Consider the following 22,990-nt stretch of genomic DNA (forward strand, 5'->3'; position numbering starts at 1 on the left):
ACACACCCACTGCCTGAATATTCATCATTTCTCCTTGGAATTATATGATTCAACTGATGCCATTTTAAAGCCCGTCTCCTCATAGACAATAGCAGGACTGTCCACAGAGAGGAAGCCTCTTGTGGGTTGCATTTGCTCTCCAGGTAGTATCGGTACTAATGTTCTAGCATTTCACATGCGACTCCCCCCAGGGCATAGCCCTGACTGCTCTGGTGGATGAGCCAATCTCAACACCACCCTCTTCTTGCCTTTAGCACACCCACTCCCTGTGTCTATTGTCAAGGACTGGACGAGATCCTACGGGTTCCAAACCTGGCTTTAGTGATGAACTTCCCACTTGCCACTCCACCCGTGACCGTTTCTGGTCAGCTGAACTTAAATGGATTTTGAAAATGAAAGTGACCAATGGTCTGTTATGAAACGCAGTGATGCATGAAATAAGATTATGAACAAGCTTGAGAATTAACAGCAGAGATCCCCTAACCTGGTCTGAACAGCATGTCTCACATATTCAGCAAGGATAAGCTCATTCTTTAGACCCATCTCCTGAACACTGAAGGACATCTTTCCCTTCCTGGCCACTTAACAAAGACTGCTAGTAATGTGCAAAGTCAGACCTGGGTGCTCATTCCAGCTTCACCATTTATTGTGCAACCTTGGACATGATCCTTAGCGCCTCTAAAACCTGGGCAGTCTCAGCGAGTAATAGATTCTATTATCAGTATCAGTATTCAGTAGACTTCAGTAACCCCAATGGTGCCTGAGGGGTTGTGCAGTGCAGCCATCCTACTAAACCTAAGCCCTTACCTCTCTGGGTACCTCTCTGTAGGGTTACCATGGATATAATGGATATTTGCAGTGTGCCCAGCACTGGTGCCCTGGTAGATAGGAGATTTCTCAGTGAGCAACAGCCACGACATCTTTTATATTGTTCACAAGAATTCTCACCAAGTTGAGCTAAATCTAGGATTGGAACCTCACTGAGGACAAACCACCATAGCCAAGGCAGGCAGGACGGACTGGACACAGGCCTGTGTGTTGGGAGCATATAAGTAGAATCAGGGGTCAGCCAGTCTCTTTTCTATAAAGAAGAGAAAAGTCTGGGTCTCTTTGCTACTGCTTCCACATCCTCCTGCAAATTAGAACAACTTCTTCCAGGCAGCATTGTGTGCAGTGGAAACACTAATGCTCAGAAGTCCTAAACCTACAAACAGAACCTCTTCTCAACTTGACTGTGGACCAAAGATAAGCCACCTGTCACCAGCAGGGGAACCTGCTGCTGCTGCTAAGTCACTTAATTCGTGTCCAACTCTGTGCGACCCCATAGACGGCAGCCCACTAGGCTCCTCCATCCCTGGGATTCTCTAGGCAAGAACACTGGAGTGGGCTGCCATTTCCTTCTCCAATGCATAAAAGTGAAAAATGAAAGTGAAGTCAGTCATGCCTGACTCTTAGCGACCCCACGGACTGCAGCCTACCAGGCTCCTCCGTCCATGGGGTTTGCCAGGCAAGAGTACTGGAGTGGATTGTCATTGCCTTCTCTGGCAGGGAAAGCTAGGACTCCACATATGTCATATGGACATCTAAGAAGCAGTGGCTTAAGGAACTGTGCCATGCACCCCGACTGCCATGGGGTATTTGGAGAGTGATCTGCCATGCTTTCTCTGTTTACACTGGACTCTGACCTTACTCATTTCCCAGTGTCACTGGGACTCGAAAATGAGGGCTTTCAGGAGGACTTATTTGAGCCTGGCTGGTCCATGCTTCCTTATGCTCTGATGTAGCAGTGGTGTTTTTTGGCTCCATATCACCTTACCATGACCATAGTCATCTGACTGCCGTGAGTTTATCTTTGATCTGGGTAAAGTTGGAGGGTTAGAAGAGAGTGGAATGCCAGGCAGGAGCTGTGAAGAAAGATCCAGGCGTTATCCAGGATTGAAAGGGACAAGAAAAGGACCCACGACAAGTCCTTTGGGACATTGAGTGCACCAAGAACAAAAGCTGTCCATTGAACCAGGAATGAGACGTGAATGTGAAGCTGCACAGTGAAACTGTGCCATTTTTCATTCCAGGTTAGCCTAATGCCTTCCCCTTCTCCCTCTCCCTTCTCTTGATGCAATGGATTTCCTTGTAACAGTTACCAGAAAAGGATCTTGGCACTGAATGTATACCTAGAGGTGGAAGATCATGCAAATAAGACCGGCAGGTCCGTCCTTCCCCGCCAGAGCCTTCCATAGGCCGCTGCACTTCAGAACCTCTCCAGTGCTTGCAGCGCTGGGCGGCCGTTGCTGCTCCAGTTAAATCAGTCTAAAACTACTGACCCAGGGTTTTTATAGCAGTGCTGCAGCGTTACACGAGGAGATGCAACACATAGTCCATTACCACTGATTGGATATGGATTTTTGGCCTGGCCACTTGCCACTTGGTAATTTTAGAATAGGGTCACTTTCGGAGTTGGAAGACGCCTTGTAGGAGGATACTGGTGTTTGCTAAATAGTTGTTTCTTATCTTCATGCCCCCTTACAACCCCGCTCTCACTCCTGCGGGTGGGGCCGGCTGTCTCTCTTGTCTGCCTGGCAGAGTTGGCCAGGGCTCATCCTTCATCCGCTTACAGGGCTGCAGACGTGGCCATTTGTAAACGCCCAGGGTACACTTAACCACCTCCTCTTCCTAATCTCAGCACTTCCACTCTAAACACATCAGCAGCTTTGTAACTTGCATTCTATTTTCCTTTACGTTGTGGGCCTTCAGGTATTTGTGGGAGGAAGGTGGGGAGACTGGCGAACTGTGTTGTCACTGATTTCGGAATTATACAATCCCAGCCTGAGTCACTGTCCCTGGAGAATCATGCCAAGAGCTCTCGGCAGGGCTCTTGCTGCTTTCACGCGTGGCTTTTTATGGTTGGGTTCTGCTCTGTATTTGCCATGTGACTGCCTGCCAGCCTTGGTTTCACCATCTGCAGAATGGGAGCACTTAACCTTGTTCCACCTGGAGAATGCTGAAAGGCATGGGGTGAGGTTCCTGGGGAGTCCCCAGTTATTCCTATGTATGTAGAAAAGGATTGCCAGGCCCCCAATGACAGATAACCACCCACAAGCTGAGGGCACTCAGTGACCTGGAGAGGGACCTCTGATCATACAGTTTTTTCCCTCATCTGCCTCTGAACAGTTAGACCCAGTGGATGAAAGAAGAGGACTGTTGTGCCTGACCCTGAGGTCTGACCATCTTTGACCTCACTGAGCCACCCTTGGGTAGAATTTCCCTTTTCCCTCTGCCATGCCATCTGTCTGTTACATTGCCCCTTTCTTGACATGACTTTGGTTCCAGTAAGCACTGCTTCCTAGACAGCAGCTGTCCCCAAGTACTGAAGTGTTCTCAGTCCTCCTCAAAGCCAGCTGGGTGGTCCAAGTCCTGAGACTCAGACAGTCCATGTGTGTCTTCCTGTTATGGGTTGATATCCCTGTCTGTGATACCAGCGTACCCTGTTCTCTGCTTCACGGGGAAAGACTTTTCACATATAAATAACATCGTCAAGCCCGTCTGCACACAATCCCAGGATCCAGATCTAGCCTCTTGCCTTCTGATCTTTTTGACACATCTTTCAGCCCAGAGTGTTTCAAAGGTCAGGCCTGAACCCCAGAAGCCATCATTTTTGTCATTATCAAGTGTGATAACATATGTAACATTATGTAACATGAAGACTGGTTTCAACTTTATCTGCTGCCTGTCTAGTTTTGTTTTTTTGGTTTTTTTGCCAGTTGACCCAGACGTGGAGTTAGTACAGTGAAGCCAGAGTTTATTCTTGAAGCATTGATTCTTGCTTCCCCATTCCGAATTGTAGTCAGCTGCTGAAGTAACCTAGCCAGACACCACTGGAGAATGGCAGCGTCAGAAATTCATGAGACCTTGGGATCCGCAGCACCTCTCAACCCACAGACTTGAGGCCTCCTGTCAGGAGGAGCCGTGTGGCTTCCTGTGCCCTGATGAGGCCTACCAAGCATGTGAGGTGTAGATGGAGCCCCAAGGCCACTCTCCACGGCAGCGCTGCTGGGGTGAGGAAGGGCCCTTGCTGACACATTTGCATGTGTCCCGAGCACCCATTAGCCCCTTGACAGGAAGACCACCTCCCGGGAGGCCCTGCTTTCTCCCGCTGCCCAGACTTCTTCCATCTGTCCTTCTTCTCTCTCTCCTTCACCCTCCCCTGGTGTTTCTGTAATTTGTACAGTATCGTTGAGAAGTATTGAAGAGATCAATAGCAATTCACCTTTTCCTTCATTGATTAAGGTGGCGGCAAGGAAAAATGGCAGGCAGTCCCATTTCATTTATCATGAGCGATCTCTTTCCTACCAAGCCACCAGTGACCTCTTCTGCCTGTTACTTTGCCGGTCTGCAGCTGGGGCCACTCTTGTTTCTGGACTGCTGGAACAGGAATGAGAGAACCACTGGGCTCGGCTCCTGTAACCAAAGCTGGGTGGGGATAGAGACTCTGGCTTTGAGGGGTTGGCCACGTGTGCTGTACTCTCAGCAAGAACAACATGGCAACAGCTGATGGACGTCGCTGCCTCACCTAGCAGTTTCCTCCCCTTGTTCTTCCAAAGAGCACAGCCTGCCTTGACTGCCCATTTTTCTACAGCGTGTAAACTGAGTATATGGAGTAAAAAACTGCCAACTGGCTGTTTTAGTGTGTTCTGTTCTCCTTCAGGGGGAACACCTACCTCTCACTTGGGGAAAGTGTGGAGACCACCCCACCCAACCACCAAATACTTACGACATCACCCACCTGGGGGGATGCCCCAGGGTCTTTAAATCCTTTAAGAGGGAGGCTGGCCCTGACTCCAGAGGCAGCGCTTGGCTCACCCAGCATCTTTTCCCCTTCTGTGTGGTGGTTTGAATTTTGTTGATTGTCCACCGCATACCCTCACACAGGAGCATCTGTTGTCCACCATGCCTTGCACAGTCAAGAAGCCCTCTCAGCTCCTCTGCGGCACGAGCCAGTTCCAGAACATCCAGTCCGTGGAGTTTGGGCCACTGGGTGTCTGGAGCTGCCCCTGCTCTGTGACCTCCACCACCCAGCAGAGGGATCCACTTACCTGGGTGGGCACTTGGTGGGCGGTATGAAGCCAGCGTTGCCATCAGACAACTCACACTCTTTCGTGTCAGCCGGAGCACAGGGCCAGGCTTCTGCGGAGGAGCATTGCCACCACGGTCACACATCCTGAGTGCCTGCCCAGTGAGTTAAAGTCACTATTTTGGATGCCCCTCTCCCAGGGAGGGGATTTTGCTAGAAACCCAGTGCTGCTGTGTCAGGTAGCTCTGCGGTCAGCAGGTGCCAGACCCGGAGAGGGCAGCCAGCTCTCCATGAAGCTGGTTAATTACAGGCGAAACTGCAGCAGGACGATTGCTCTTTTCCTATGGATCATTAATAAACCACCCTGGCCTGCACAGACAATTCCATCACCTTCCTCGGTTTGGTCAGACAGGTCTTCCTTTCCTCCCTTTCCATCTAAAGTTTTCAAAACAGCTGGGGAGGAGCAAAGAAGGGGGAAGATGTTCCACTTAATGCACATGTTTTTCTCCTAAGCTAGAAAGCGGCCTCCTGCTTTCAGACGCTCTTGGCAGCCCATGTATGGAGGGTTCAAGACTTGCCATGGGTGGGAAGTGCTAGTGGCTCAGCTCCTAATATTTGCAGCAAACTCCAGAACAGGCCCAATTTGGAGACGAGGCAGCGAGTGCAGCAGATGGCAAATAGTCCTGCTCCACTGGGGCCCGAGTTGGGCACCATCTTCTCACTTCAGCCAAGGCAGCCTCATTCCTGTTCTGCCAGAGTACCAAAAGCATTTCTGGTTTTTTAGAAACTTCTTTTTTAGGCAAAGATGGAAGAAGGCAGAGCAAACAAAATATGGGAAACTCAATCTAGTTAAAAACATTTCCCTGTCAAACAGCCTAAAATAGAACTTTTCCTTTGTTAGTTAGGAAGAATTTAGAATAGAAATCTACATTTCTCCATAGAGCATTGAGTGCAAAAATAAAAAATGCATTATAAATAGAAATAAGCATGACCCATTCCGCTTCCAAGGACTTGAGCATACAGCCTTCAGAATACTGAATTTTATAGCTATGACGCCTATAGCATTTTATATCTATGAGGCCTAGATGTTATATTGTCCAATCCGTAGGGTTCACAGTAGTTGAGAACTGAGGCTGGAAGAAGGTGATCACTTGGGCACATTCACACAGTAATTCATAGACCTGCATTTTTCACACTCTGATCACATTGCTCTCACCTGCACTTACACAATGCCTCCCAGACAACAGCCACACCACCTGTCCATCCCCTTGCAGTACAGGTAACCTTGGAGACTATGACATTGGTGGCCTATAAAAGGGAGTTAGGTGTATGTGACAGGCAGACAGAAGAGGCAAGCCGGTGTGTTGTCTACACTCCATTATTTTAGTAAGAAAGGAACAAGGAGCTAAGTCAGGAGGAAGTCTTCCAGACCCTCTGTGTTCTGTAAAGAAGACTCTCACTAGACAAGGGTGTCCAGAGAGCCGCACACAGGAGGGGAAGGCCTGCCAGCAAGGGAGGAGGCCAGGTACCAGACCCACCTGGAATTTTCCGTTGCTTATCCTGACATGTGAATCATAGAAAAGCTGCTTTCCTGCCAAAAACTAAGCTTCAGAAGAGCCCAAAATTGGTTTGTTTACTAAGCGAGATGACGGTTGGGGTCAGATTTCCTAGCTGGATTGCCCTCAAGCTACTTGGGGAACTAGGATTGCCCCTCAAGCTTGAGCTCTGTGTTCTGGTCACATTCAGCCTGGGCACAGGGTTGTGCCTAGCTGCTCTCCCAACATCCTGTGGTCTTAGACCTGCTCACTGTATGCTCACAGGAGGCCAATCCGAAAGCCGTGTCCTGTTACCAGGGTCTGGGCTTCACCTCCACCTTATAGCTGAGGCCAATTACCCATCTTGGTAACAGTGATGTCTGTTTGTCTTTCATGGGGTTGTCAAGTAGGGGAGGAACAAATTACATTTTCTGGCAATTTAATTAACTCTGATTTTTTTTACCCCCTCTTCTTCCAAAGCACAGCTAAATGGAGCTAAACATACACACAAGGGCTATATTTAGTCCTAATGGTGTGGTAGCATAGGGAAGGCACAAACTCAGAGGTTTATCTGCTACCTAGTAAACACAGGGAGGTGTCAGGGCTGGAGGATTCAATAGTAATAATAAGCATTTATATGGTGCAATGACAACTTCGATACAGGGCATAATTTTCTGGGGCTTGCTATTAATTGCGCTTCTGCCTGTGAACGGCCCCCTGGTGAGGGGCTTTGAACACCACACAGAGTTAAGCTATATTAAACGTCAATTAAAACAGTGTAAAATAGAATCAGAATAAAATATGCAAAGGTCAGAGTGCTGTAAACATGCAGGGGAGAGAGGGAGAAAGGGGTTAGGGCCCGGGGAGCCTCATACACTGGTAGGTTCGTGCTGCTAGTCGCGCTAAGCTTTCGAGTTTTCAGGTGTAGTAGGTTTGCTGGAGAGTGAATAATGGTACCTTCTGGCTTCCCCCAGTTCAGTTCTTCCCCAAAAAGGTGTCAGAACCTCATTGTGGCCAGTAAGAAATGAGTGGAGATAACCAGGCAGTCCCCAGCACTGTCCAGTAGAACTTTCTGCAAGTATAGAACAACAGGTGCTTTCTGTCCAGTGTGATAGCCACTAGCCATTTCTGGGTATTGTATACTTGTAATGTAGTTATTGCAACTGAGGCACAGGATCTTTAATGAAATTTAAATAGCCACATGTGGTTAGAGGCTGCCCATATTGGACAGTGCAAGACTTTAGGCCATTTTTGCCCATACTCTCATACACTTCGGAAATGTTCGATTTGCACTCTTCTTCCTGACCAATTTGTACCTTCTCCTACATCTCTCACTGTTTCCGTTTTTCTTTTTTTGACCCAGTCCTCTCATGCTTTTGACTTAAGCTTCCAAATTCTTTCCTAAGAGTCACAGACAATGCCAAGAAACGTGACAGGAAAACATCACCTGCATCACATCAGACACCGTGGCCTTGGCCTTGCCCCCTTTTCCGCTTGACAGCCCAGAGTCAAGCTAATACCAGACGTTTCCCACTGTCCAAGGCAGAAAAGAGGGGAGTGGCTTTGGATCTCTGGCTGGAGATCAGATCTACGGCACTGTCACCATCCCCCACTGACCATCTGATGCAGTTACTGAATCTGACCCTTGAGTTTCCCAGAACCTCCAGGGATTGTAGAATCCCCAGGTCATCAAGGGAACACTCAACCTGAAGTCCCTGTGGCACCTGAACTGTGAAAATACCATTTCCCATAGCTCTTTCAACACTTGTTGAATGCTTATAACAGGCCCATCATTGCAATAGTATAGTGGAACACAGTGCTAGACTTGTAATCAAAAATCCCAGGTTTAAGTCCCAGCTCCTCCATTTACTAAATCTGTGACCTTGACAAGAGCCACTATACCTCCCTGGGACTTTATCTTCCCCAGTAAAAAAAAACTCTGCTGGAGTGAGTGACCTGTAGGTGCTGCGAGGACCCAGAAGAAGAAGCCCTCATTGCCATGAGACCCTTCACCTCCACTCCATTACCCCTTCGGGTGTCGAGCCTACATTTAAAACACCCTTTTCCTGAGGGCACCGAGAGAGGCCTTACCTGTGTCTGATTACCACTGACTCACACTGGGAGGTTGTCCAGCAGGACAGACACGCCCTGAGCCAGACTGGGTGGCATTCCCACCCACCACCCCACCACCCCCAGTTGCCATCGTACTCCTGTGCAGCTTAGGACGTCAGTGGCAGTCCCCATGACTATGGGCCCACCTCAGAGATGGTGTTTTAGCCCGCTGCAGAAGGCAGCAGAAGTGTCTTGGCTTAGGCAGTAGGTTCACCAAAAAAAGAGAGGATTATGGGAGTTACTGATGTGTGCCAACCACCCTGGCTAGCTAGCTCGCCAGCCCCCTCCGCCCAGCAGTCACTAGTCACTGCTCCCGGGATTGTCCCTGGCCACCCAGAGCCCCTGTGGAGCTGCCAACACTGTGCAGCTCACAAAGGGCCCTGTAGCATCTCTAATTGAGGAGCTGGTGAGCAGACGCCCTCAGTAGAGGTATTTTTAGCTACAGTGATACAGCCTCATCTTTTTTCAGGATGTTTTGTTTAGGTTTTCTTCATTTTTTTAATAAGTAAATTTGAAGACGTGGTCCCAGTCCCCAGTCCCAACACCCAAGAAGTTTTGGCACATACCCCTCACTACAGACCTCATGAATCCTGTCTACAGTCAGGTGCTAAGGCTCAGCGTTTGCCCTGAATACCAGGCCAATGAGCCAGAGTGCACAGAGAGAGAAGAGCTAGAATAGAGGAGGCAAGCACAGGCTGGCCTGGTGTGAGGTGCTGAGGGCCCTCGGGCAGCTGAACAACTCTCCTTCCAAACCTCTCAGACCTTTGCTGGGTCTGGGGGACCGAGTGAGTGGGCCTCACGGTTACGGCAGCCTTGCCCTGACCAAGCAGTTCTGCTCTGTGGCTGACTGACTTCCAAATGCTTTTGTTTTCCTTCCCTTCTTCATCCTGGTCTGTGACTTGTCACCTTTTCCTTGACTTTATTTATTTATTTGTATACCATGTGATGGGGGTTATAGGACTTTGGTGGAGCTTGCAGCAGACCCCATGGGTGGGTCCTGTGGAGGTGGGCAAGGGTAAGTTTCACAGGTATATTAGGTGATACCATGGAATCATTTTGTTAATTGTCTTAGGTGTGATAGTGGCACTGTGGTTATGTAAGAAATGGCCATGGTTTTTTTGGGAGATGCACTGCTGAAGTATGGAAGGGTGAAATGACATCATGTCTCGAAGATGCTTTAAAATTATTTCGGCAGAGAAGAGGAGGGGATAGCTGAACCGAATATGACAAGTTCGATAACTGTTGAACCTGGATGACTAGTATATGGAAGTTCATGACAACTCTCTATTTTCAGTGTTTCAAATTTTTCAAATCAAAAGGTTTTTTTAATAATGAAAAAATGTTTAATTAAAAAGCTCTCCAGGTGATTCTGATGTTCATTTCAGGTTGAGAACCAGTGGTTTAAGTGATTAAATTTGGATCACTGCACCCTAGATCAGCTCTGACTTTGGATAACCTAAGACTGACCTTTCAGGATGAGTTCCCACGAGTAGTCTGCACCCCAGACTTATGACTGGGTGAGGCGCAAGGTGGGCACAAAGGACAAGCCAGACCTGGGTCTGCAGTCAGAGTTCACGGTGGACAGCTGGTCTGCTGTGTCTCTTGTACTGAAGGACCTCAGTGTCACCCAGCCCCGAGCAGTGCTGTGCCACGTAGCGTGCCTGCCCACGCTCCCACACTCCACCCTGGGGCCCTCACTCACACACAGGAGACAGCAGACAGCTGTGTGGTGGCACACACCCAGGAGGGTCCGGCTCTCCTCGGTGTTCAGCACTGTAACCTAGTGGGATTTTGCTGAAAGCTGCCCCTCCCCCTGCTCCCAGGAGTCCCCGTGTTCTCAGCTCTGCGTGCGAGTCTGTGATGACTGTTTTGTGTCCTCGGTGCCTATGCTGACTCCAAAGCTGAATGTCGCGCTGGCTGCTCTGCAGGTGGGGTGAATAGCAGCTGGCTGAAGCCAAGCTAAATGGAGCTCCAGAGCTCGAACTAGAAGCTTCCATGTGACATTTACACAGCACAGCCGTGCTTAGGAGTCTAGCTTAGCACCTATTCATTCAGGGGCAACCTGCCGACCCTCCTTCACTTGAGGGCCTTGTGATTTACACCTAAATGCTCAGCGAGTCTGTGTGTCGCTAAGGGAAGCTGAAGTGGAGGGAAGGCTACAGACTGCCAAGGTCACACAGCCCGGAACTACCAGTCATATTTACTGAGAGCCTGGGCACCCTCCTTTGTGCTCCCGGGGGGAAGCCTTGGCATAGTCCTTTCAGCAAATGCCAGCTTGAGAGAGGTGCAGAAGTCGCCTCCTTCGTCTCTGTAGGTGGACTGGAGCATCTGTCTTCCCTCTGAGGTCTGAGTCAGTGCTAGTCCCGCCGGTGGCCCATGCTCCACCCCAAATTCCAGCACAGACAGCTCCCTCATCCGGACCAGACCGGCAGGCTCGCTGTTTGGGTGGGAGAAGGTGGCTACTCTCCCTGACTCCATGTTGCTCCCTAGCACACAGGTCCCCGGTCTCCACCTGCAGACCATCCATCGTAATTGTCTCCCCCGTTGCCCTGAGCTCCTCAAGGGCACAGCCCAAGTCTTTCATCTCCACTGTTCCCTGTCACTTGGCACAGTGCCGGCCACTGGACTGACTCTAAGTGAACCACAGAAGGGCTTCAGCAGCCAGTGCCCGTCAGCCAAGGGTCAGAAACCTGACGTTCAAAACAGTACTTTCTCCCTCGTTTAGGCTTCTGAACCTAAACTGGGTGCTGACCTGGAACTGTGTCTGAGTCAGTTTGTAGAGCAGCCTATGTCCAGGGAAGGTGTCTGTTCTCTTCCCACTTTCCTTCAGAATAAATGATATTCTCTCTGTGCCTCGGTTTCTCCCACTTGATACCCACGGGCCTCTGAGCAGTCTGTCCTCTCTCCCCCCTTGCCAGGACCTCTGAGGAGGGCGACACGTTTGTAGGATGGTTTCCCTGTGTTTTTTGGGGGGCCATGGGTGGAGTGATATCTGGCCCGGTGTTCTTGGAAGTCACTCTCCTAACCTGAATGAAACCTCCGGGCCGCTGGCTTCGCCTAAGCAAAACCACCTACAAGAGGAACCCTCTGGAGTCGGTGACAGGACTGACCTGTCCAAGCGCGCTCTCAAGATAGAGGGCTGTTAGCCCGGGCGTGCTCTCGAATCACCGGGATGTATCTTTAAAATATCAGAGTCCTGTCTCCTCCATATCTGATCTAGAAGCAGAACGTTGGATGTTTTTTAACCGCTCTCTCCATGCAGTTACATGTATTGGGGACTGACTACCGCTGTGTCGGAGGGTCTTTACCAGAAGGAGCAGTAACAGCCCTTGAACATCCCTGCTGGCCTCCCTCCCCTCCCCCTCCCCACCCCGCCACAGGAAGGTGACGATCAGAAGGGGTGTTTGCCTCTTCTGGGCACCCGTGTCGCCTTCCTTAATGGGTTCCGAGACACCGCTATTGTCCCAGGAGAAGCCACAGCCCCACCCCCATCCCCCCACCCCACGCGGAGCCCGGTGCTGCTCAACCTTGGAGGGCAGATAGGTATCTGTGGAAGGCAGGTCGATTGTGTTTTAGAGGACAGTCCAGAGCTGTCTCTGCAATTTGTTCAAATGAAGGCTTTTTTTTAACTCTAGCTTGAGGGAGTTTCACCTGGGTCACGCCCACCAGCTCCCAGGCATCACCTCCCCGCCCCACCGTAGCAGGAGAGTCTGCCTCAGCCGCAAGAGGCAAGGCCAGACACCAGTTGAAAATCCCAGACAGCTTCCTCCCCTCCCTCCACATCTTGTCAGATATTTCAAGCTTTGAGTCCTTATTCGTGCTCTGCCTACTTGGCTGGCTGTTCTTGCACTTGAGCGGCTTGTTTGCCTGGACAGGTCCAAGCTGTCTGAGCCATCAGCAGCTGCACCTCCTCCCTCGCGCCTTCTGTCGGAGCCAACCTTGATTCACAGTAGTGCAGATGGCCCGGCCTTCTCCAGCAACGCCCGCCACTCCCAGCCCTCTCGTGCCCTGCTTTCCCAGAGATTAAGGGGCTGGGCCAGGCCTGGCCTGCAGGTCAACCTGGGGCTACCAGGGAGACCACTCAGTTCATGCCCTGGCATATTAACCCAGACAACACACTAAAAAAAAAAAAATTTTTTTTTTTTTTCAATCTGAACCACATCAGTAAGGATATGTCAAGGTCTAAGTTCAGATTATGCAGGAAACACTTCCTAGCCTGCAGCAGAGCTAATCTGTTTTTGCAAATAGCCCTGGTTCTAGCTTCCTAACTCTGCTAACTGTTACTGAGAGCTGAGAGACAATCAGAGACAAGGGCAGGTGTCAGACATCAGCGTTCCCTCCTTCCCTCCCCTTCTCTCCCTTTAAGGCAGACTGGGCAACTTCTCTACTGTGCCTTGCTTTCTCAGACGGGCTCCAGGTGCCAAAAGGTGGTGCCCTGTAACATACCACTGTCATCAGTTCATTTCCTTTTTCCTTGTCCCTCTCCAAGAGAAATGAAGTGGCAGATGACAAATGTGAGCGGAGTCGGGGGTGACCTTGGACATAAGAAAGACATGCACACCAGGGCTTGGGCATCACTCTGCCCTCCTGCCGAGCTGCAGGCGAGGCGCAGGAATGGGGGTCCCATCTAGCAGGCTGGGCCTGGGGGAGACCCACAGCCATGCTTTCTGGCAGCAGCCTGCAGCAGGGTGGGGTGCTGGGGCCACAGGCTCCTCGCCCACCCGTGTGGCTTGGCACCAAGTGCAGAGACACTGGCTCATTCGGGTCGTCTGTAAACCTAAGGGACACTAGCACCTACTGGAATGCCATTGCTCCAGCAGTACCAGTGTTCACAGGATTTACCCTGAGGCTCAGCTGACACTCACATTATTTCCAAGCATTCTCCTCCATTGGAGAAACTGTCCCAGGTGAAAGTGGCTTCAACACAGCCCCCAAAGCCAGCCCTTTCATGAGGGAATATCAGGACTGAGATATATTATCCACTCTCCCTACAACTTGGGGTACTTTCGTAAGGACTGGGTATTTCTAATCCCTGATAATGCTACAGTATCTTTATTGGCACCCAAGGACCAGTAAAGGAAATTAGTCCTGAATATTCATTGGAAAGGCTGAAGCTGAAACTCCAGTACTTTGGCCACCTGATGCAAAGAACTCACTCTTTGAAAAAGACCCTGATGTTAGCAAAGATTGAAGGCAGGAGGACAAGAGTCAACAGAGGATGAGATGGTTGGATGGCATCAGCGACTTGATGGGCATGAGTTTGAGTAAGCTCTGGGAGTTGGTGATGGACAGGGAAGCCTGGCATGTTGCAGTCCATGGGGTCACAAAGAGTCGGACACAACTGAGCGACTGAACTGAAGGACCAGTAACACAGAGACTGAGGCAGAGGCTGCCTGAAGATGTATCTGCTTCTCTCCCCGCCATCAGGGCCAGTCATTTGGCGAGCACGCTCATGCCCTAGTAAGCATGATACAGTGGATGGGATGGAATTAAGGGGCCTTCGATAGTGAAGGACAGGGACGCCTGGCATGCTGCAGTTCATGGAGTAGCAGAGAGTCGGACACGACTTGACAGCTAAACAGCAATTCCACTCCTAAGAGTGGGGGTCTGTTCTCTTCTATCCAATTTGATAAGGAAGGAAGGAAGATCTTTTACCTTTTACCAATACTTGGGACCCGTTTATTTCTCTAAAGCCACAGGGTAAATATTCACTAAACTGCTGGATTTCCTATTCTTCAGGACTGGCCCTGTCCTCCAGGGCTTCTGTCTTAGCATTGGGTGTTGCCTTCTCTTCCTGCTACAATTGCTGCTTGGCCTATTAGCCTCAGGAAACTTATTCTCTTGGATCCTTTCTCTTCAAGTATTGCCACATTTTATCCACCTGCCTGCTTTCGTTTTTGACCCACACATTGTCATCATTTAGATCCGCTGGTCTAAGTGACCCCCAGGCACAATCCAGGCTCTTAAGATGAGTGTCTCCACGGTCTGAAATTGACAGTATTTGTCTTAACCCTTAAAGTAACCTTGTTGTAGCCAAAAACCTTAGCCAGCAAACACCTCGGCAGAGGCACTGCCCTCCACCCCACCCCACCGCCCTGCTGACGCAGGAGAACAGCCCTGGAGCCGCGGGGCACAGTGTCTAGAAGGCAGCAGAGCTCCAGTGGGTGCTGCCATCCCCTGGCTGCCAAGCCCCTTGTCACGTAACAGGTTCAGAGGCCTGGAGGTTGAGGGGTGGGGGGGGGAGGTTCTGTCCTCCAAACTCACCATGGCATCTGCCAGTCCAGGCCCAAGAGGGCTGCCTGCACAGCCCACATCATCCAGGTGTCTGCTTGATGTCACGATGTCCCGGGCCCACGGGGGCCGCATAAGTAGAGCTGCAAGCTGCCCACTAGATGGTTCCTAACGCCCCAGCACAAGGTGACGCTCTCGGGCTCCGTGTGGCATTCAGTATAGGTGTAGGCATGAGAGATGACGCCCTTCTCTCTGGGGACAGGTAAGGTAGAGATTTCCCAGCTGAGTCTTCCTGGGTCTCTGTTCCAAATGAAAAGGAGCGGGCACCATCCCCTCCCCCGCCCCCCCACCACCATCCCTCAGTGTCCCCAGCTCTGCACACCTGATTCCACCTCAGTCCATTTCCCAGCCTCAGCTCTACTGGGGACAAACTCTTTACCCTCATGGTATTCTGTAAGCTGGAGTGGTAAGTCCCGAACCTCCAGAAGGGAGATGAAATGACCTTGTGGGGCTGATGGGTAACAGCACAGCCAGCATTTGTTTTGGGTGTTGATTTCCACGTACTAAGGTTTGAATTGCTACTGAGCTCCCTCACCCATGTGTGTGACAGTCAGGCCTCTGTATCCACCGTGATGCCCAAGCAGGGACGCGATGTGGGGCGAGAGCTATGCTGCTGTGCTCTGGCACCTGAGCACGTTTCCGTCTCCAGCACGGAGCTGCCAGTGGGGAAGTGCTGAAGTGGCACTCCGAAGGATCCACCAGGGAGACCCCTCCATCTCCTGCCAAGCTAAACAAACCCTGCCTTGCCCTGTTCTGAATCACACCTCCCTGCAGATTCATTCCTCCTTCCCTGGCGCAGCTCGGGCACCGCCTTCCGGGAAAGTCCTGGGTGTCCGCAAGAGAGGCGTTGGAGGAGAAAGGAGCTGATGGAGGCAAGGGGAGCGTCGCTCAGTCATCTTTTAAGTAGAAAGGAAAAGGTCAGCGGAGCCGCACGGGGCCGCGGCCGCATCAGCGTTGACTCTGCCTCGCTGCGGCAAAGGGGCTGGCTCACTGGGGCGAGCGGTGGGCACTGCCAACCCCACCCAGCTGCTGACAGCCAGGCACAAAGAAATGCGTGCTCTGTACACACAGATGGGTCTGAGTGTCAGCAGGAGCCTGGTTTTAGCCCTTGCCCAGGAAGGGCAGCCCACAACACAGTAATTTAATTAAACTTGCGTCTCTCCATGGCCCACATATTTGAAAAGGTTTGGGGGGAAATGAATCTGGCTGAGGAACATCACCCTGCCGCTCTGGCACTGCCCCAGAGCCGAGCCGCAGCACCATAAAGGGTCTCGCCATCCTGATTACGGCCCAGGGCATCTGTCTGCACTGCAGGCTCTCTGGCCAGGCTGCCTGCTGGAAGCAGTCCGACTCCCATCACAGGGAAGCCACCAGGGGCAAAATAAGGGGACTCCCTGCCCCCGACTCAAGACCTGCTGGCAACAGCCTCAGCAGCACCTAGAGCCATGGTGGCATTAGCTTTCCCCACTGGCCTCAGAGTATAAGAAGGGAGAGGGCAAGACAAGAGGACCCCACCCACCCACCCACCCCCACTGACACTGCGGCCTCAGTCATCACCCCAGTTTCAGTGTTAGCCCACGTGCCTGGTCTTCTGCCCTGAACGTGATCGGTTTTTAAGGACCTGAAATGGATTCAGCTTTTTCATATTACCCTGCTGCCTTCCTCAGGTGCTGTCAGTTTTTGTTCATTATGCCTGAGCTTAATTCACACCCAGACCCGCATGACCTCCCACTGCCTCCCAGCCAGTCTTGCATTAAGTTTATCAACTCCTCGGGGCTTTCCTGGTGGCTCAGTAAAGAATCTGCCTGCAATGCAGGAGATCTTCCTCTGGGTTGGAAAGATCCCCTGGGTGAAGGGAATGACTACCCACTCCAGTATTCTTGCCTGGAGAATGCCATGGACAGAGGAGCCTGGAGGGCTGCAGTCCACGGGGTCACAAAGAGTCAGACAGGAGTTGCCTAAGCTTTTGCTTCTCCCTCCTATTCAGAGTGTCTGGCCTTACCTCTTAGCACTAACCTCTAGCCTGTCTCTCAGCCTTTCTTGTCCTAGGTCAGCAGCACCAAGCCTCAGAGAGGTACATTCTCTGGTGATCTTTCTGTCCCCCCTCCCAAGAGTACATCCTCCTGGCTGGTAATCTCTCCTGCGTAATGAGAATAGCAGTACCTCCGAGAGAAAGGGAATTTCTCTGGCACGGTTCAGCTCAACACCAGCAGAACACAGGCTGTTGCTTAGGAGTGGGAATCATTAGAGTCAGGCCATTATTGGAGGGGACCGGTCTCTAGGGGAGCTAGCAGAAATTACCGTTCCTTAATAGACAGAAACTCATTTGCTCAAAGCCCCCGCCCTCCTCTTTATTTCTCTGCATTCCCCACCTCCCTTCTCTTCCCAGCTTTGAAGTTAAGAAGAGAGGTAACTCCACCCGATCCAAGATGGCAAGTTTCTGCTAAATTAACTTGGTTAAAAGAGATCCTTGGCTGCAAGCGGCTGTTTTTTAGAATGTTTCTGTTGGGACTTCACTTGAAACCATCAAGAAGGAGACAGATTCTAATTAAATGTATGTGATAGAATTCTAGCCAGGGCCACTCTATCGTTTCCCTAGAGAGGATTTGTTGAGAAGGGGGAAGGGGCGTTCACTGGCTGCAGGCCCCCGAGTCAGCCCAGGCTGTCTGAGGTTTTCCTGTGAGGGTCTCTCCTTGCTTACAGTACCAGGGAAGACGTCTCTGCTTCTCCAGTAGTCAACTTGACCTTGAGCGGACCTCTGACATGATTGAGCTTCTGCAGAACTTCTTTCTACCTGTTCTTCATAGCTCTTCACTTTTATGGAGATGGGTAGGGTGGCCTCAGCCACAAACGCTCCTTCTAGTTTGTTTGCTGGCTGGGCAGCCATCAGAACTCTCCTGCCCTGGAACACTCGTAGTCGAAGAGAAAGGAAAAGTTGCTGGATTTCTCAGTTCTAGTTGTTTGAGTGAAGTCAGGTGTGGGCACCATCTGGCTTAGAGTATGAAGCCCAGATAAAGTACTGGCGTGAAAGGCCTTCCCTTCCTCTCCCTGCCTCCCTGGAAGCAAAAAGTAAGGGATGGCACCAGTTTGCAGACTCCAGGGGGCACTGGTCACCTTGTAGCCTCTGTCCGTGGCGCCCCCTGCCATTATAAGTCTCAGTAGCTCTGCCGGTGCTGGGCTGAGAACCCAGAGACCTAGTCCCAGTACCACCAGCTCGCGGGCACTTTCAGTCAGTGTGAGGCTTCCTTTTCCTCACAAATGAGAGGGTTCACCGAGATTTTCTGAATTTAGCTTGGAAACTCCCTTCACTGTCTCCACCTTCCTCAAGTCAGAAGCTGGAAACTGTCAATCTGTCCTCAGCTGCCATCCCAGGTCGACCAGCTGTGAGAACACACAAGTGATGTGGAGGGGCCCTCGGCTGACATTGATCCCACTGGTCAGAGCAGGTGTGGACTCATAACAGGAATGCAGAAGAGGGATTAAAGGACGGGAAAGTTACTCTGCAGCCCAACAAGCTGGAACCAGAAGCACACAGAATAGGCCAAGTCCAGTCCTTTCTTGCGCTTGTTCTCCTCTGTGACTTCAGAACCTTTTTTCCTGGTACATGTGCTTACAACACACCCAGCAGCTGCCACTACTTCCCTCACAAAGGGAACCGAATGAAATGCAGGCATGCTCTCTGAGCTGTCTCAGTCTTGCCATATCCCTCTAAGTCTCCTCTCCCCATTCCCCATTGAAAAATTGTCTTCCCTTCCTCTGGTTCCTTTAGCAGTCTCTCCCTCAGCCCTCCCTCCAATCTTAACTCCAGACTTCCCCAACTCATCCCCTTTAGAGATGAATGGGAAGAATACACTGTCATGTCAGAAGGAAGCCATTGTCAATTCATACAGGCAGACGCTAATAGGATAAAGTATTATCCGACTTCCTTTAAGTCCAGAAATTAAGTCTTCTTGCAGTGGTAATGGATTATCACTGTAGCCACTGCAGCTAGGGGGCTGCAGGAACAGGCCGGCCGTATCTGAGGCCTGGGCTCCATGTCTGGCACTGTGATGGGCCTGCCGCAAGGGATGAGCTGTGCATTCCTGCAGACACCATGGCACTATCCAGGGAACTGCCTCCAGCTCATTCAGTTCACCTCCAGGGTGGAACCTGAGTAGGAGGACCTGTCTGAGTGTCCTTAATGAACCTGGGTGAGTGGGTTGGGCCTTGAAGCCTGGGGAACAGTAGCCTGAGGCCAGGAAACCAAACTTCGCACAGGGAACAATTCGTGTGCGAAAGCTCATCTCCGTCATACTTGCTGACTCATGGAACGGGTAGAGTGGCTTATCTGGTGACTACATCCCCACCTGCACAGACAGGGGAACCAGGGTTGTGAAATGTGAGAAATTACAGATTAAGGACTTGCCTCGGAAGGGGAAACAGGACTGTGAAAAGGAAGAAAGAGCCATTGGGCTTCTAGAATGGAAGGATCTTGCGGGGCATCCTTGGTCCTGTCATGACAGATAGTTGTACACACACCGGGGGGGGGAGTGTGACAGGAGAAGGAATGGAGGGTGTGCTTTTTATTAATAGGAGATAGAAGCAGATGAATGGATATTAAAAAAACAAGGAGATCAAGGGCTGTTCCTTTGGTATTTAGTAATTAATCTCAACTTCAGTAATGGCTCTGGTATTGTTTCTCGGCGCACGGAATGGATGAACCTGAAAAGCTAAGTACCACTTTGGTCCGTCCAATCCCCACACCTGGCGTTAGCATGGCCTCTCAGTCTTACAGCTTCCCTACTACAGGTCCAAAAATCTTTACCGGGCTAAGGTAGAAATGGCAGCACCGTGCTTTCAAGTGCTACCTTCCTTGGGCAAGAGAGTCTCCTCTCTCAGGGCTATCCCCCACGGGCCCCAGCCTCATCTCTCTGACTCACTGCCAGGGTCCACGTGCAGCACCGAACTCGCAGTCGTCATGATTTTTATGGGGAAACATGATTTATATAACACCCCCACCACCACCATGGAAATAATACTCTTGTTGTGGATAAACAGTGAGCTGCTATATCCCCACTTCTCCTCTCCATGACTGTCCCTTCTTAGAAAGGAGGGAGCCTGTCAGGATCAGAATTTGATTACAGCCCTGAGGGAGGGGTTGCTCCCAACAGTGGACAGCCTCCAGCATCTCCCGCCCCCCTGCCCAGCAGTGGACAGCCTCCAGCATCGGGAACAGGACTGTCGTGGGTAGGTGGTTTGGCCCAAGTACTGACAGCAAAGCTGGCATGTTCCAGAGGATGAAACCTGTGATCATGCTAAAATCTAATTCTAGCCTCTCATTAGGAAATCAAATACTTGCTTTCTTAGGCTTCTCTTGGAAAGTTGATCTCCCTGCCTTTCTTCTCCTCTGCTCTGTGCCATGAATTTCACACTGCCGGTCCTCCCCGCATCCAGGGTCCAGCCAGCCTCCTGTTTGTGAGGGCAGAGGAATCTCCCTGGCTTTCCTCCCGAACTGCATTGCAGCCCCTTAGCCTCTGTATCTGCCACATAGCTCCATTCCACTCTCACTTGCTCAGATTATGGTGCTTTTTCTCCTGCCTTGTTTTTCTTTCCTCCAAGCACCCCCCAAAACTGCTCTGAAGCCCCAACAGCCCTCTCTGTGCTCCTTTCTCCTTCCTGGTGCCTCCGTGGGCCCACCTCCCTTGGTAAAGCACCCCGATAAACAAGACGATCTGAGAAGACACTAGGCAACTTATTATCCTCTTGGCAAAGGCCCAGGGTTTCTGGTAGTATTTCCTACCCCAGCTCTCAGCCTGTGCACCATCACCACCAGCTGTGGCACCTTTCCTCTCTCCTGACTCGCCAGAAGAAAAGGTGACCTGTTCCTGGGCTAAGACAGCGCCTTGGGTCATCTAAAGGGCTCAATTAAAGAAGAGAGCACAAAGAAGAAAAGGAAACCCATCTTTTCCGCAGTGCTTGGGCTTGTAGACAGTGCTGTCGTGCTCCCCAGGACTTCTGAGTGACCATCCCCCCTCACCAGACTAGTTCAGTAGGCGTGTTCTCTCTTTGGATGTGGATGAGGTTCAATAATAGAGGTGGTGATGGAGGCTGGTCAGTTGGTCTTCCCCTTATGTAATATCATCAAATTTTAATTCCTACAACAACCTATGAAGTATTGAAGTAGACACCAATATTATGTCCATTTTAGAGATGAGGAAAATGAGTATTTGTCTGAAGTCACACAGCTAGTAAGTGATAGAGCTGGAATTCAGCCTGGGGAGACTGGCTCCAGAGTCTGTACTTGCAAGCACTATGCTGTATTGCTTTGCAGATATGTATATTTCACTGATCTGCTTCCTGAAGCCTTTATCCCTGCTCCAAGAAGCAATTCACTTCATCTCAATATAAAGCAAAGATGAAAACAACCTTAATCCACTGCCCAAACCATTCTTCCCCCCTCCAGGGGAAAGGGTGCTTTCTGAATGGATGGAAACCAAGAGAGGTGCTTTGAGCCAAAAGTGCCTTGCAGTTTAGCTGAGGCAGGATTTCGAAATGGCGTGAACAGTGCCTGCATTAGCCGATGGCATGGAGCACTGAGTGCCAGCAGAGGAGATAAAATCAGACATATGTTTGGATATAAATGTTCTCTTTTTCTCTTCTTTTTCTTCTCTAATTTTAAGCCCCTCCTGCTTTGTTGCAGTAAAATGTTGGAGCCGTAATTGTGGGCCCTGGCCCCTGAGGTAGTAGCCTGGGCTGAGTGAAGCCCACTTAGCCTTCTGTTAATCTCTACTCAGCTCTACTGAGGTGAGCCAGAGCTCTTCACTGTGAATAGCATGGACTCTGGACCTCTTCCCCCTTAATAGGAATTGTCTTGAAGGGACCCTACTATTAATATGCTGCCCGCCCTCCCTCCGACCACCACCCCCACGCCCCACCAGCTTTGATACATATTAACAGCCATGATAAAGCAGATGTCCCTAGGCCTTAGAAACTAGTTTGTCTCCTCTACCCTCACTGCCAATAGGATGCAGCTTTATGACCAAAGAGTCATAAAATGCCCTAGAGCAGATTATGGGAGTAGCAATCAGATCATGATTTTAGAGCTGGGGCTAGGGCAGATGCAATGGAGAAGAGTTAAGGAGCCCCCCGCCTCCCCCAAACAGTCTCACTGTTCAGCCAGACAAGCAGAAAGCACTCCACTGTGCACAAGTTGCTCTGAGAGGTGCTTTAAGACCTCTGTCAATCCTTTACTCTGCAGAGCTTCCCAGGCCAAGGTTGGGAGAGCACCCAGCCTTGTCTGTCACCTTTTACCTAGCAGTCATTGCCCTCTGTGGGATTCCTGTGGTTTCTGTCTGCCATTGAACCTAAGAATCGGGCAGCTATTTTGTGTAGTCCTGAGAATCCAACTCCTTAGTGAGCACACGTGGCCCTTGGGCCAGCTCTGGGGCCCCTGTGGTCAGAATTCTGCTCAGTAGAGCTGGTTCAAAGGAGATTGGACAGCTCCAAGAGGGAGGAGAAAAGAGCACAGCAGTATCTATGGGCAGGTCCCATTTTCATGTTGGCCAGGAGGGAAATATGTTCTTGGGAGCCTGAATGAGAAATCACATTGGTTTGGGGAGTCAGGAGACCTGGCTTTCAATCCCACCTCTTCCCCTAATTAGCAGTGTGACCTTGGACTATATCATTCAGTTGCTCTGGGGCTCCGTTTCCTTGATTATAAAATGTGAAGGGATTAGACTACATGATTTTTCACGGCCTTTAAAAAATTCTGTCACAAAAACTCCCTAACTCCATATAATCAGCAGCACTCTTTTCCCTCTAACATGTTGCTATGACTTTTCCCACCCCTCTGCCCCAATCCAGCGAGCTGCCAACCCATGTTCCATTCTCAAGTAACAAACCCTACAGTTTGGCCAGGCCAAGAATGAGTCTCCTGCCCAGCATTAAAGGTGGCACTTTCGGTGCTCAGGGGACCCCTCTCTGAAAAGTTGACCCAAGTGCCTGC

The 22,990-nt window shown here is 50.7% G+C and overlaps 1 protein-coding gene across 1 annotated transcript in view; it reads left to right on the forward strand.

Moving 5' to 3' along the window:
- The window catches only part of SND1 (staphylococcal nuclease and tudor domain containing 1), a 419,819-nt gene that overhangs the window by 328,923 nt on the left and 67,906 nt on the right, over positions 1-22,990 (forward strand). The window lies entirely within an intron of this gene.

Source organism: Ovis aries, chromosome 4 (genome assembly GCF_016772045.2).
Source record: "Ovis aries strain OAR_USU_Benz2616 breed Rambouillet chromosome 4, ARS-UI_Ramb_v3.0, whole genome shotgun sequence".
Classification (NCBI taxonomy): Eukaryota; Metazoa; Chordata; class Mammalia; order Artiodactyla; family Bovidae; genus Ovis; species Ovis aries.